The sequence below is a fragment of the Nerophis ophidion genome, linkage group LG09, assembly GCF_033978795.1.
Source record: "Nerophis ophidion isolate RoL-2023_Sa linkage group LG09, RoL_Noph_v1.0, whole genome shotgun sequence".
In the NCBI taxonomy this organism is placed as follows: domain Eukaryota; kingdom Metazoa; phylum Chordata; class Actinopteri; order Syngnathiformes; family Syngnathidae; genus Nerophis; species Nerophis ophidion.
Genome location: NC_084619.1, coordinates 41641121 through 41656474, shown reverse-complemented (window position 1 = coordinate 41656474; position 15354 = coordinate 41641121). Strand labels below are relative to the sequence as shown.

The window sequence follows — 15354 nt, the reverse complement described above, 5'->3', positions numbered from 1 at the left end:
GGTGATGTAACACAGTGGTGAACATGCCCTTTCCCAACTACTTTGGCACGTGTTGCAGTCATGAAATTCTAAGTTAATTATTATTTGCAAAAAAAAAAAAAGTTTATGAGTTTGAACATCAAAATCAAATATGTTCTCTTTGCAGTGGATTCAATTGAATATGGGTTGAAAAGGATTTGCAAATCATTGCATTCCGTTTATATTTACATCCAACACAATTTCCCAAGTCATATGGAAACGGGGTTTGTAATATGGCTTTTATTTTTTTGCGGTTCCAGACAGATTTGTTTTTGTATTTTTGGTCCAAAATGGCTCTTTCAACATTTTGGGTTGCCGACCCCTGACTTAGGGCATTCAATTAATCACACAAAATAAAAACGTTAATTTTCGGTTTGCTCTAAAAGACAATTTGCCTCTCAGCCACGCAGGCTTCATCAGTTCATTCTCATAGCCTTACTGTACATTGGTCAGATGTGACTACATTCCAGGTTTTATCAAATATTTTTACAAAAATAATTCCAATACAACGCACACCTGTCGTTCATATCTTTTTTAGCTCATATTCCACCCTGAAAGTGTAACCAGCCAAGAGGAATGAGTCAATGCATCGTACAGAGCAATTGAGGAGCATGTCTTGTCAATGCAATGCATGCCACACAATGTGCTGAGAGAGATTGATGTTATTGTCATCCACCTGCTTCAAAGCTGTAAAAAAAAAAAAAAACAGGCAGATGCTGATGCAAACAGAGGAACCTAGCTAGTCAAGCTCACAAACAAAAGAGTGAGAACCTCATAGCTCCTCCTTGCACATCTGTTTTGGAGGAATATCTCAGCATTCTGTTGTGATGCACACTGGGCTTAAATGAATCTGAATCTTGTGTCGGGGAAGGGGTAAGTGTGGAATGCATTTTTTTTTTTTGGTTTGTGGAACAGTCTAAGGATTGATTTTTATAGGATGTATGAAAATGTAGAGTGGGGGGAAACAGCTACAGCGTCCTCCCTGTCTCTTTTTTCCGTCTCTCTCCCGGGGGAGTGAAAAATCTACAAGCGTGTGGTATGGTTGGCTTTCAAGGCATTCCATTTGCAATAACTGCATCTAAATTTTAGCCTCAGAGGATGGAAGGCAGTAAGATGCATGTAGGCTGTGAGCTCTCTGTTGCAGTCTGCCTCTGTCTGCTTCTTCTCTCCTGCTCTGTATGACCGCACTTTCTTCTGCTGCCTCCACTGCCGGGCTCCGTCTGAGCGAGGGATGATCTATGGTGCTTTGTTTATCACTGGCAATGGTCACTTCTCTGGAATGCAATTGGCTGGAACTACACCGTGTGGGTCCTGCACCCTGCTCTCTCTCTGTTTCTCTCTCTCTTCCTCGCTCCCTCTCTGCATGGGTGTCTTTCGCTTGCTTTGAAGCAACAAAAAAGCAGGAGTGTTTTGTCCGACATGCCTTTTTTACTCGTGGTTTTTTTTTTGTTGTTGTCATGGAGTTCTGAGTGTATCTTAGTGATAATGGCACACATTGTCCCCAAAATTGGTTATTGATTCAGTGGCTCAACACATACAGGAATTTGTGCATGCACAGATATATTTTCTTGTCTACTATTTTTAGATTATATTTCTAACATGCACCCCTTTTTAAAAAAAAATCTAATTTATTTGATATTTTTACCTTTTTGTGCTATATTGTTATATATCAGATGGATGGTTTATATGTACATTTGAAAAAATTTAGTGTACCTTTCCAAAAGAGGTGTATATATATATATATATATATATATATATATATATATACTTATATATATATATTTTTATATACTTATATATATATATATATGTGTGTATATATATATATATATGTACATATATATATATATATATATATATATATGTACATATACATATATATGTATAAATATATATATATATATATATATATATATATATATATGTATATATATATATATATATATATATATATATATATATATATATATATATATATATATATATATATATATATATATATGTATTGATACTGTGGTTGATATTATTATTTTTTGTTTGACTACTTTTGGATTGTTTTGTGTCATGTTTGTGTGTCCTCTCAATTGCTCTGTTGATTGCTATTCTGAATGTTGCTGGCCCAGTTTGGTTTTGGAATTGGATTGGTATTATTTTGTTGAATTGATTAATAAAAAAAACAACCCAAAAAACTAAGAGTTTCATGAATTAATAGCTGTTAATCAGGTACAAACTAATGTATTAGCAACTTATTTTACTTTACCTTGAATGGACACATTTCATAACACAGTACATCCGTCATTTATTGCACTACATACGTTTAATATACCAAAAAATTAGTGAAGCAGCCACTTCCCAAGCATCTTTAGTGGTGCTTGTGAGCGTGTATGATTACAGATAAGTGGGAGGGCAGTGTGTGAAGGCTTAGCTGTGGATTACAGGTCTCATAAAAAGGCTTGTGTCCAAACTGCTGTCTGACAAGAGTTGATGGGATTACAGAGAGCGTGTGTCTGTCTTGGCCCCCCACACTTCATCCATCAATGGTTGACCAGGCCAGTAGATGAAAGTTTGGGTTTGGTGTGTGTGTGTGTGTCATGGTGTGTATTAGTGCCACTCCAAAAAATGTATCTTACAAAGGCTTGTTTTGTTGACGCTTGATCCAGTTGGACATTCCTGTTCACACCTATGAACGGATCTACCATATCACAACTGTTTTAAGCCGCAGTACACTGCCAAAAGACATGCAAACTCCCCACATAGATATTCTAAATGAGATTTGTATACAGATTTTCAGACTGCAAGGCTGATCTGCTAACTAATACCATCAGAAAATTAAACGACAGCAGCTTTAAAAAAAAATAGTATTCAATAACTGCTTTTAGACTTTAAAGTAATTCTGATATACAAATATTCAAGTTTGGCTTTTATGAAATGTTTTTTAAACAATATGCTTTTTTAAACAGCTCAACACATATAGCACACGCTTTAAATTACAATAAAAAATGTAACCTGCAGTGTCTTGCCAGGTTTTGTCGTTTTTAGAATACACAATTTATGCTCATGCTGTATAAGCTTTTGCATTCAGAGTAGGAGCTTCACCAAATTTAGTCAACGGTTTCACGCATTGCTGTAATAACAAATAGCAAAATGTGGATTGTTACAATCATGCTTTTATTGTCAAATATGTTTGATTATGTCATCTGTGATATTTTTTTGAATAAATGCTTGTGATATTCTGCTCATTACATGTTATACAAGTTAATAGTATGCATGATACTGCACAACAACGTATTAACCGTATCTATTTATTCATTCTGTAGCTGAGGAATATCCAGAAGAACATGTTATGAAAGAAGAAACACTTTATTTAAGCCTGCCTCAAAAATTCTGCCCTAATCTCAACAAATGTACTAACATTTGGGTAGAAATATTACATTACAAAATATAAAAGTCAAAGCAATAAAAATGTTAGACATGTTTATTTTGTTAGTGTAGTTAGACCGGATGTAAATCGTAGCGTAAATGTGTCATTGGTTACAAAGTGTCTTGACATGGTTTGACGACAGACTTGATACTTTGCGTTAAAAAGTTTTTGTCTACTGACTTTCATTTCTGCTGAGCTTTTATGCTATTTTACCAAACCAGTTATGGTAGAATCTCAATTTCATGTTATTAATGCACCTTAACTGTAATTTAAACACAAAAGTAAAGCTCTATCCATCTCTCTGAATGCAATAAAGACGTCCAGTAAAGACGTCTGACGGCGAAAGATTGTTTTTTTCTTGTCAGGAGAAGAACTTGCCATGGTTTTGAACCTGATATTTCCATATTGTAACATTTTCTTTATCCAGTTCTGCTCGCTATTTTCCCGCTTATGGCTCATCAGTAACTAATGAACGCAGCCAATTTTCCCCCTATGGCACAGCCCAAGGTTTAAAAAAGAGGCGAGCTGGTTAATCGGCCGCTAAAAAAAAATGAGTGCAGTGAAAAGGAACTTATAGTTAATGCGTTATTATTGCGTTAACCCTGTATACACAGTATATAGGGTTACATATATATATGTATATATGTATATATGTATATATATATATATATATATATATATATATATATATATACATGTATATATATGTATGTATATATATATTATATATGTGTGTATGTATATACATATATATGTATATATGTGTGCATGTGTATATATGTGTATGTATATACATATATATGTATATATGTGTGCGTGTGTATATATATGTATATATATATATACACATATATATATATATATATATATATATATATATATATATATATATATATATATATATATATATACATATATATACTGCAATGAGGTGGCGACTTTTCCACGGTGTACCCCGCCTTCTGCCCGATTGTAGCTGAGATAGGCACCAGCGCCCCACGCGACCCCAAAGGGAATAAGCGGTAGAAAATGGATGTTTTATAGTCTGTTAAAAACAATAAATTACTTTATAAACCTGGAATTTCTTGTTTGAATACCTATCTTAATAATATGACAGTCGATTTAAATTAAAATATGTTAAGTCGATGGCTTTTCTCAGCGTTTTCAGTTAGATTAGAAAATAGATTATTTAGATTGCAATTGCAATTAGATTAATTAATTAAAGGTCATAATTGATGAATCACTCATTTTTTTAATAGCTTGACAGCTCTAATAGGAATATCCATTTACAGTCTTCACTAACCCCGAAGAAGCTTAATAAAAGTAGCACTGGCATTTGGTGAAAAAAGCAAACTATGAAAGCATTTTAATTTCTTATGAATTTGAGTGCCATTTTACATTCCCTTTGCTCTCTTGTCACTACACCTTGACAAACTCATTACTTGCTTACCAGCTAAAACACAGATAGCCAAAGTTTAAATTATTTGAGACTGCCTGAAAATTTTGTCAGAATCCGCTAACATTTTCTGTCATGATGTCGTTACTCAAGTCCACTTGAGGTAATTAGAGTATTAATATTAATATTAATAATGTTTTGTATGAAAATGTATTGCATGTAATGGAATCAGATGTGACTGATGTCTTCTGGAAACTATTGTAAATTAAAATGTAAGGGAATTCAGTTACTAAATGTTCCCACCGAATCTGTCTTCGACTCTTCCTTGCATTCAAGCCAGTTGGAGTGCTTGTCTCACAGTTTAGTGTTGGACATGCTCCTGTACAGTGGCAATTTGTGTCTGTTTGTGTTCACACGTGCATGTCTGCCGTTTTGTTGTTTGGTGTTGGTGGGTTTACCGCTCTGGGATTCTGTCCAGCATCTTGGAGCTCCGAGATCTACAAATATGATTATGGAACACCCTGCCCTAAATTATTGTTTAACAATTGTTACAATACAATACACAGTATTATGCATATAATATAAGAGTTTGGGGGCTAGAATAGCCTGCTTTCATTCTCCATGTGTGCAGCATTTAAATGGACCATACTCGTTCACCATACCAGTCTAGCAAAAAGCTTCACCTTGAAGCTTTTTATTATTGGAATTGCTCCATTGCAGAATAACACATTTTATATTGATCCTCTTTCCTAACCAAAAAACTTGTATTGCCTTTCCTTTCAGTGAGGCTCACATTTTAAAAATATATGTGTGCCACAGAATAACATTTTACAAAGTGACTAGGGGACAAATCGGCCGTATAAAACAACCTATTCATATTTTAAAGGTAAGGAAAGATGGTAGGCAATAAGGATTCGCAGTTGCCAGCAGGCATTATTATAGAAACTGAAATCCTAAGCACAAAGAAAGTACCTGGTGATTAAAAAGGGTCGCAGCACCAGCTTTGATTCTAGACTCTGAAAAGAAAGTGCACATTTACTTGCATGTCAGCTGCAAAAATGGAGGTGATATCTGACACATAGCAACGGCTGTTTAACATGTTTGACATGCTTGTGCTTACAACAAACCATCCTCATAAATGCCTTGCTAAATATCTGATGCCTGACATAAGGTGTTTGCATGAATTATTTCCTAGCATGTGCTTGTCGCATGGTGTTTGCGATTAATGTCAAGATAAAATTTGAGACATATGTGTTCATTAATCACTTTATCGCATTTGGGATAAAATATATCGAATTGCCAGTCTTTCATCTTTTCTATCACACACTTCCATGTTTCAAAATGTGTCATCTAGTTTGAGAACACCTGAGTCGTTTGTAGCCTGTGATGCAGCCACAAACAGCTTGACACGGCTGAATCAAAATCAAACCCTGAAGCATGAGTTCCAGGCCCTTATTGAACAAATTTGCGCCAGCAGTTGAGGTCCTTAATGATCTGGACCCAGTGGGGTCTGGTGCTCTACGCCTTCAGGCTTACCGCTCGATGCCCAATCAATAGCTTTTTATTAAAATAGTTTGCAAGGCAACACAAATCCATATTGTTTTGCTTCTTACTCGGACACCCATGTGAAATACGTTAGGCATATTTCTCTATTTTTTTCCGAATGAATGCAGAAAATGATTGTTGGATATGCATGAGAAAAAATAGAGAGGCAGTGGTTTGGTATTATTGGAATATCCATTCCATCATTGATTTTCATAAGAAATGCATTTGTGATTATCTTGTTTTCGCTTCCCTCAACAGGGTTGAATTACATATCGTATTATCCCTGGTATTAAGGCAAAATTAATAACACAAGTAATTATAATACTTATGTCTAATGATATGCTGCGAGGGCCCTATTGATTTCGACGAGCTGCATCTAGGGGAAATGCTTGGAGCGTTGCCTGACGGCAGGCTCAGCTTTGGAGTGGCTGCATGTGAAACAAGATCAACTGCTGAACACAAGCCTCAATCTCCATTTCATGTCATTTCATACTTCCAATCAAATCTGTGGTCAGTGATTAAACTCTGTTATCTGTTTGCACCTCTATTCTCATAAGGTGGCTGAAATGGAGCCCTCTCATGCATTAGTCTGATAGGTTTAATTGAAACGGTTATTTTCCTCTAACGATAAGGAAGACACAATGGGCATGAATTGTCTTTTAATGCAAGACACAATGGGCATGAATTGTCTTTTAATGCACATACATCAGATATTTGAAACAATAACTTTGGTTTTGCACATGTCTGATATTCAAACAAGAAATACAATTTCTGTATGTCAATTGTTTGGACATTAATTAAGGAACACATTATTCTCAGGTCAAAAAACATCACTTTCATCTGGTGCAATGATTGTTTCAGAATATAGATGTTTTACTTTTACTGTTTTGGCTGTGACCTTTTTTTTATGATTTACATAACATTTGCAACACCAATAACCCAGTTAAATATGGGAGTATTTTTGTACTGGGCCCAATTTTGGCTGTCTGATATATAAAGTATAAATATATCATATAAATAAATGAATAAATAATATAAATATAAAAAATATATAAATGTATAAACAACATACACAGTGGCCGAGAGGTTAGAGTGTCTACCCTGAGATCGGTAGGTTGTGAGTGCAAACCCTGGCCGAGTCATACCAAAGACTATAAAAATGGACCCGTTACCTCCCTGCTTTGCACTCAGCATCAAGCGTTGGAATTGGAGGTTGAATCACCAAAAAATGATTCCTGGGCGCGGCCACCACTGCTGCTCACTGCTCCCCTCACCTCCGAAGGGGTGAACAAGGGGATGGGTCAAATGTAGAGGACACATTTCACCACACCTAGTGTGTGTGTGACAATCATTGGTACTTTACTTTAAGGAAAGTTCTGTGTTTCAGAATTTCACCATTTAAGCAGTTTTACCCCATCGGCTAAGTTTTTATTTTAATCCGCCTTCATTATCTCTCTATTTCATCATAGCTCTTAGCCTACTTCATCATAGCACAAACTATGATATAACCTGCTGGCCCGTCTTTGAGGTGAGAGGACAGTGAGCTGCAGTTGCAAACACTCGCCAAAAGAGGGCAACATGATATCAGATTTGTAGCCATTTCCACATGCCTTTCCACAGGCGAGTAGAAAACCAGTGAGCGGGAACGGCGGTTGGACGAGAAAGGACGGGGGGAGTTGTAGGTGCTGGGTTAAACGTATAAGTAACAATAATTTACATTTACGGCTCCAACGGCTTCCCCGCGCTGTCAGTCTGAAGTTCAAAGCTCTCCTTCATTCTGTTGGCAACAAAGCATTGCTGTCTTGTCACCCAGACACCAGGTAGTATGGCGGAGTGGATGAAGTTCTCTGCAGTCAAGGTGTCATTGCAGAAAACCTTGCCTCATATGTGACCCGCTTCGGAAAAAAAAAAAAAAAAAAGTGCGATCGGCGAAATTAAACTAAATGAATTTCCTTCAGAGGGCCCTCAAAGCTGTGCAGAAGTGGTTGTTCTACACGCCCGGAAGTGACTTTGGGGCCTCAGCCAAGGTCGTTCACAAGCAAAAGCTGGTCCTGCAGAGTTGATTTGGATCTTGTCAGATTTTCATCTACGCTCTTTTTTACTATTCTTTATCCCAACATTCTGATGAGTTGACATGCGGTGGTCAGAGCTCTGCATTTTATTGAGAAAGGCAGAAAACAGCAGATATAGATCAAACGCAACCGCACCTTTTGCCATCGCTTGTATTTTGGGCTGTAAAAATCCCACAGCCCATTTGTTCTCTGATGTGACAGCACTGATGATATGATGACAGATGTCTTACCAGCCCACCCCTCGGTGCCAGCAACCGCCACCCACCCAATATTCTCTCCCCTCTTTTTTTCCCCTCACACACCCACCTACTGTAGAGCACTGATGTCAAACTCAAGGCCCGGGGGCAATATCTGGCCCGCCACATCCTTTTAATATGGCTCGCCACGCCATTTATGGCTGGAAACAATAAAGCAATTTTTGGCAAACTGTCTAGCTGGGTGCCCTCTGATGGGGTGGCGACTTGTCCGGGGTGTACACCCCTTCAGCCCGAATGCAGCTGAGACCCCGAAAGGGACAGGCGGTAAAAAATGGATGGATGAATGGCTGTATAGCTGGGTTGCAATCACATGATCTAGAGTAGTGGTCCTCAACCTTTTTTTAGTGATGTCCCCCCTGTGAACATTTTTTTAATTCAAGTACCCAATAATAAGAGCAAAGCATTTTTGGTTGAAAAAAAGAGGAAAAGAAGTAAAATACAGCACTACGTCATCAGTTTCTGATTTATTAAATTGTATAACAGTGCAAAATATTGCTCATTTGTAGTGGTCTTTCTTGAACTATTTGGAAAAAAAGATATACAAATAACTAAAAACTTGTAGAAAAATAAACAAAAATAAAGATTTCTGCACATAGAAGTAATCATCAACTTAAAGTGCCCTCTTTGGGGATTGTAATAGAGATCCATCTGGATTCATCAACTTCATTCTAAACACTTCTTCACAAAAAAAGAAATCTTTAACATCAATATTTATGGAACATGTCCACAAAAAATCTAGCTGTCAACACTGAATATTGCATTGTTGCATTTCTTTTCACAGTTTATGAACTTACATTCATATTTTGTTGAAATATTATTAAATAAATATATTTATAAAGGATTTTTGAATTGTTGCTATTTTTAGAATTTTTAAAAAAAATCTCACATACCCCTTGGTATACCTTCAAGTACCCCCAGGGGTACTCGTACCCCCATTTGAGAACCACTGATCTAGAGCAGGGGTGTCAAACTAATTTTAGGTTGGGGGCCACATGGAGAAAAATCTACTTCCAAGTGGGCCGGACTGGTAAAATAACTTAGAATTAAAGACAACTTCAGATTGTTTTTTTTGTTTAAAGAGAGAACTAGCACATTCTAAAAATTTGCAAATCATAATGTTGTTGTTTTTTTATACTTACATTAATAATATTCTATCTTAATTTGTCTTTATTCATACATTTTGATCTGAATAAATTATGTGATAATGTTCATCAGTCAACTCATTGGTGTTAATTTTCAATCTATCAAGATAAAAAAATAATATCAAAATCAAATTACATGATGTTATTTATGTTGTTTGCGCAGTCTCTTCGACTGGTGCATTAACATAATTTGGTTTATGTTTTTTTTACATGTGTAGCATAATCTACAAAGATAGAAAGAATTGCTATTGTGACATCTAGTGGACACATGTAAAACTGCAGTTTCTTTCATTCAAAAATTTCGGCTCATTTTTATACTTACCAAACTCATCCGGCGGGCCGGATAAAACATGTTTGCGGGCCGAAGCCATGTTTGACACCCCTGATCTGGAGGCACATCCGGGCACTTTCGGGTTTCATTAGAGTTCCATTAGGCTACCGATTTTTTACCTGAATCAGTGTTGTGAAAAGTTGAGAGACAAATACAAAAGCGATGATGGGATGGAATGAATTTTTACACTTTTAAGAAAAAAATATATTATTTTATATTTATATTATTTATATATATCACGGTATTTAGAAAAAAAAAAAATGGAGGCACATTATGTCTTTACATCCCAGCACCCTCCGCGATCCCAAAAGAGACAAGTGGTAGAAAATTGATGGATGGGTCGGAAAATTAAACATTAATCCGTGAAAGACAAAGTTTCACTTGTTCGTGCATCGCTAAGTAATTGATTGACTACATAAAAAGTGCCTTGCTGCTGTGATCGTCAATGCTAATGAAAAAAAGGAAAACACATTTTTGCAGTTGATTTCCTGCTGCAAATATTAGTCTTCTATCTAGAAATTGTATTTGCATTCAATATGTGCTGTTGAGCCTACAGGAGATGTATTAATCTACTTTATTAACACTATAAGGATATCTTCTCGATGCTAACAAATATCACCAAAGACATGTGGCCATCCGTGTCAAATAAATCACTTGTCTTTCCTGCACAACAACAACTAGGCTTTTAGTTTCTGCTATAAAAATAGAAAGTGAAAATACGATGGATTTGACCAACAATCACAATAATTTTTTCTAGGACTTAACATTAACATGACGTTAGTTTATTTGGACAACCAGGTCTTCCTAGTTTTATTTAGGCATAGCAACCACAAAAGATCACAAACTAATGTGATCTCTTGTACTTACTTTATGTTTAGTTCTGCCCTCAAACACTACTAATATAGTAGAGAATAAACTCAAATGCACAACAGAAAGTTTCTCAAACAAATCAAATGTTCAAACAAATATTTTACAAAGTGATCGCTGCAGACACAGGCCGTCCGATTGTATTCCACAAGAGGATGCAAATTATATTTTTAGGAGCACTTTTGTTTTTTCCCTCACTTTATTACCAATATGAACAACTTATTTTGGGACAATATGAAAGCTCTTTCCCCTCCCTCTATTTGAATGACTGGAACATCTAAGAACAGAACAGCAATACGGCATTTTTTGCTCAAACTCTTTACTCACTGTCACTTGTAATATTTTGCTCAAGCTGCTTGACCATCGTGTGAATTAAGCCACGAAGAAGAAAAATGGATATGACGTCATATTCATGCCAGCTATTTGTTCTTAGACTTCTGACAGAAAAATGTAGTGCATGTAACTCTGAAATGATCTGATCATGCAACAAAAATAAAACATTGAATATTTGCTTGTTGCCTTGATTTACGATTTTAAAGTAAGTTGTCGATCAATCTGTTTGTGAAACATTTACTAAATCAGAATCAGTTGCGTATGCACATTGTGTAACGAGGCTATCATGCGTTTGTATTCATTTATATTCTCTGTTACAAGTGGCCCTCTGAGGGCAGCCACAATTGTGATGTGGCCCTCAATAAAAAGGAGTTTTACACCCATTACCTAAAGGTACGCACATTTACCCGGTTAGGCTTGGAGTCGACTGCAGAGCACATCTGTAACACTTTACTTGGTGTACCCCATACTCCCCCAACGCCTCAGACGGCTTTCCAGTGTCCTATCGAGTGGAGAGGACTAGTCGTCTTTGGCACAGCGCTGCCTCTTTGTTCTCAGCCAGGACGGTTGCAGGGAGTCATTGAGACAGGGTCAGCTGCATCTTACTCTCTGGGCAGCAGAGGACGGCTCCATGTATATGTGCCTTTGGGAGAGGAAATAATTCCTCTGCATTATTTTTCATATTGACACCAGCTGTGCATAACCTTCACAATTATTTGTTAGTTGTTATTAATAGAAACAAGCCCTAATTACATGTATCCTAATTTGTTTCACATGCAGTAACAATGCAGCACTAGTAACTGCAATGCATAATATTGTAGCACTGTGGTAATAGCATTTAATCACAATGGACATGCACTTTAATAGGGCATGCATATTTGCACACAGTTACATGCAGGAATTGAAGGACGTAGCAGCTATTGAAATAATACATTGGGTGATTAACAGGAGAAAAAAAATATACAAAAAGTGATGCAAAAACATTCCATATTTTCAATAAGGCATCAAGCGTAAGTGGCTTGTTTTCTGTTAATATATGTCACTGTTGGCGAGCTTTACTCACATTGCTGATGATTAATGTATCCTTCTTAATCTATAATACAATGAAATAATAAAATATGGTAATTAGTCACACTCTTGGAGATGGTTAACATCTGGTTGAGTGATTCTCTCCAATGTCTTGCTTAAAAGGAGCAAAACTATTCTGGGTGAACCAGGTTTGATGCTAAGCTGTGTCTTTGACCTCCTCATGAACACACACACACACATACACACATACACACACGCACACACACACACACACACACACACACACACACACACACACACACACACACACACACACACACACATGCTCAACCGTACGCTGTATCTTTCCCCACAATAGTCCCCATCCCACGCACGCAGACAACAGCAGGTGCATTTAGATACACAGTATGTTAAACAAACTGTTATCATACGAACACTAAAACAAAACCGCCCTTACAAATACATATTCTGCTTCCTTTGTGATATCCTATCTAGGGTAATGCGGTATGGATATGCAGTGCAGACTTCTGCTGAAATCGTCATTTTGCTTCTTGTAAGACACAAATGGGAAATGTGTGTGCATATTTATAATTATTGCCCCCCTTCCCCTCTTCCTTGCCAGGTTTTTGTAGAACATTTTACTAATTGATTATCACATGCCTTGGCCTTATCAGTAAACCGTTATTTTGTAAATGAATATTCAGGAGAGATTTTTCCTCTCTTTGCTTTTGTACTTGATTATTTGTGGACAAAATATGCAAACACTGAGAAATGCAGCTTGCTTTTTCTGCTTCACTACCTGATTACATTTTGTACTTGCACCTATACAAAGACACAGTGTGTATTTATAACAGCGGCGAATGAATTCACACTTGCCTCCAACAGCAATCGTATGCCAGGCACCTGCTTATGAAGTGTCGCTTTCTTCCAGGATGGTTCGCGCGCACACACACACACACACACACCTACACACACACACACACACACACACACACACACACACACACACACACACACATACACAGATCAAGAGAGAGAAAAAAAGCTTAATTGTCCCGCCTCTCTCGTTTCCTGTGTGATCAATTTGACTTGTTTATGTTTATGCCGCCGCCATCTTTGCAAGAATGGGGAGAGGAAATGGATGGCAGCCACGGATAGAAAGGAGAAGAGAGTGAGGGAGATGGAAAGAGGACGGAGGCGAGGAAGGAGGTGTGTGGCAGGTAGAGAAGGTGGGGCAGTGAGATCGCAGGAGGAGGGATGGAATGACAGAGAAATACAGGAGCAAGAGACGGGAAAGAAAAAGAGGGTGGGTGTAGTTTGGGATGCTTTTCTTATCGGTGTTGTCTCTTGTGGTCATATCTAAAGTAGGTATTGTTTACAAATATAAAACATTTCTATAGATTAAAAATTAAGACTGAGCATAGCTCATTATGGCTGTCAGAGCATTGTTTTTATAGGCAAATCTAATTTGTTACATTCTGCCAGTGGTGTGCCGTCAGGACTAGCAAGGCCTTCTCTGCTGGCCTAACGTGACCCGAAATCATGATCATAATTAAAGATAAAATTATTTTTTTATTTACTTTCCCTAAATATCCAAAAGTACTCAAATTCTCTTTATATCATATTTTGCTCCTTCCAGTGCTGTTTGTTTTTAGGTTAGAGTTGTTATCCAATCATCTAGCTTATGTTGCCATGCTGTACCAAATCTGCCAGAAGCCTTCAGATTCAGCAATGCGTGCGTCTGTGCACTGTAAGTGAACGGGAACATACAGTTGATAGATAATTGCCATAGCCAATTAGATCACAAGTTGTTGTCAGTAAGGCCTTCTCCATAGCCTCACGTTGAACGTGACATTTACGTGTCCTGTGATTGGAGACTCACTGGTTTGAGCCACGGCGGTGCTATGCAGATCAGCAGAGCCACACCTGGGACCATTAGCAGATGAATTTGAGAACACATACAGTTGATAGATGGTTGTGATAGCCAATCAGATCACAAGTTGTTGACAGTAGCCTGTCTGGGTAGCCTTGCGCTAACGAGACTGGGACTCACTTGTCACTCCAAAGTGAGTATCCAATCTCAAGTTGGACTTTACTAAATGCAGGAAGTGTGGCACCGTAGCCATACTCACTTTTTTAACCCACAAAGGAGAAAAAAACATTGATTAGGTGGCAAGGCAATTTTCAAGAAGGATATTTAAAGAGAAACTACAAATTCTGAGTTCAAATATTTTATTTCTTTATTTTTTCATGTTTAATGTTTTTTACAATTTAAATTTTGACGGTACCACACAAGATATCTTTTAATTGCTGATGCAGGTCCATTGATTTTTAAATGCACCAGAAAATGACCCGTTTCAATGCCCAGTAGTGCGTAAATGTGTTTCTGTATAGAATTTCTCCAGCAATGGTCATGTGGTGACATCAATTATGGTATATTGAGAGGTAATCATTGAAGTCGGACATTACCGAAGGCCTAGGTGGGAAACGCACGGCCCGCCACTGCATTCTGCGCATGGTCCAGTCTAGTTGTAAGCAATGTGCTGGATGTGCTCTACTCACTTGTCTTATACAGTGAACTTTTAAAAGATAAAAATATAATTATAAAAGGAATACAGTATTTTATTGAAGTGAACAAAACAAAAGTGTCATTTGCGACCTTTCCCCCCTCAAAAAAAAAAGGCTAAACTGTGGTGGAATCCAGAGTTAGTGAGGTTCTCTGCCCTTCATGGCGCAGCACCAAGAGACATATCACACTTGATTAAATACAAAAAGTAAATATCATAACAGTGTTTCTGTATGCAAGCCAGAGAAAGGATCATTACCCTTGCAAAAGAAGCGCTACATCTCAGGGGGGAGGCATTGTGTCCAATTTCCTGCGTCCACAGGGTTCTGCCGGCCAGAGACCCGCGATAGCACGGCAAGACTCGATCATGTCCCCCA

The 15354-nt window shown here is 37.3% G+C and overlaps 1 long non-coding RNA gene across 1 annotated transcript in view; it reads left to right on the top strand.

Moving 5' to 3' along the window:
* Positions 1-296: 296 nt before the first annotated feature.
* The window catches only part of LOC133558815 (uncharacterized), a 140064-nt gene continuing 125006 nt past the window's right edge, over positions 297-15354 (top strand). Inside the window, exon 1 of the long non-coding RNA XR_009808014.1 lies at positions 297-891. This is a non-coding gene — a long non-coding RNA (uncharacterized LOC133558815). The remainder of the gene's footprint in view (positions 892-15354) is intronic.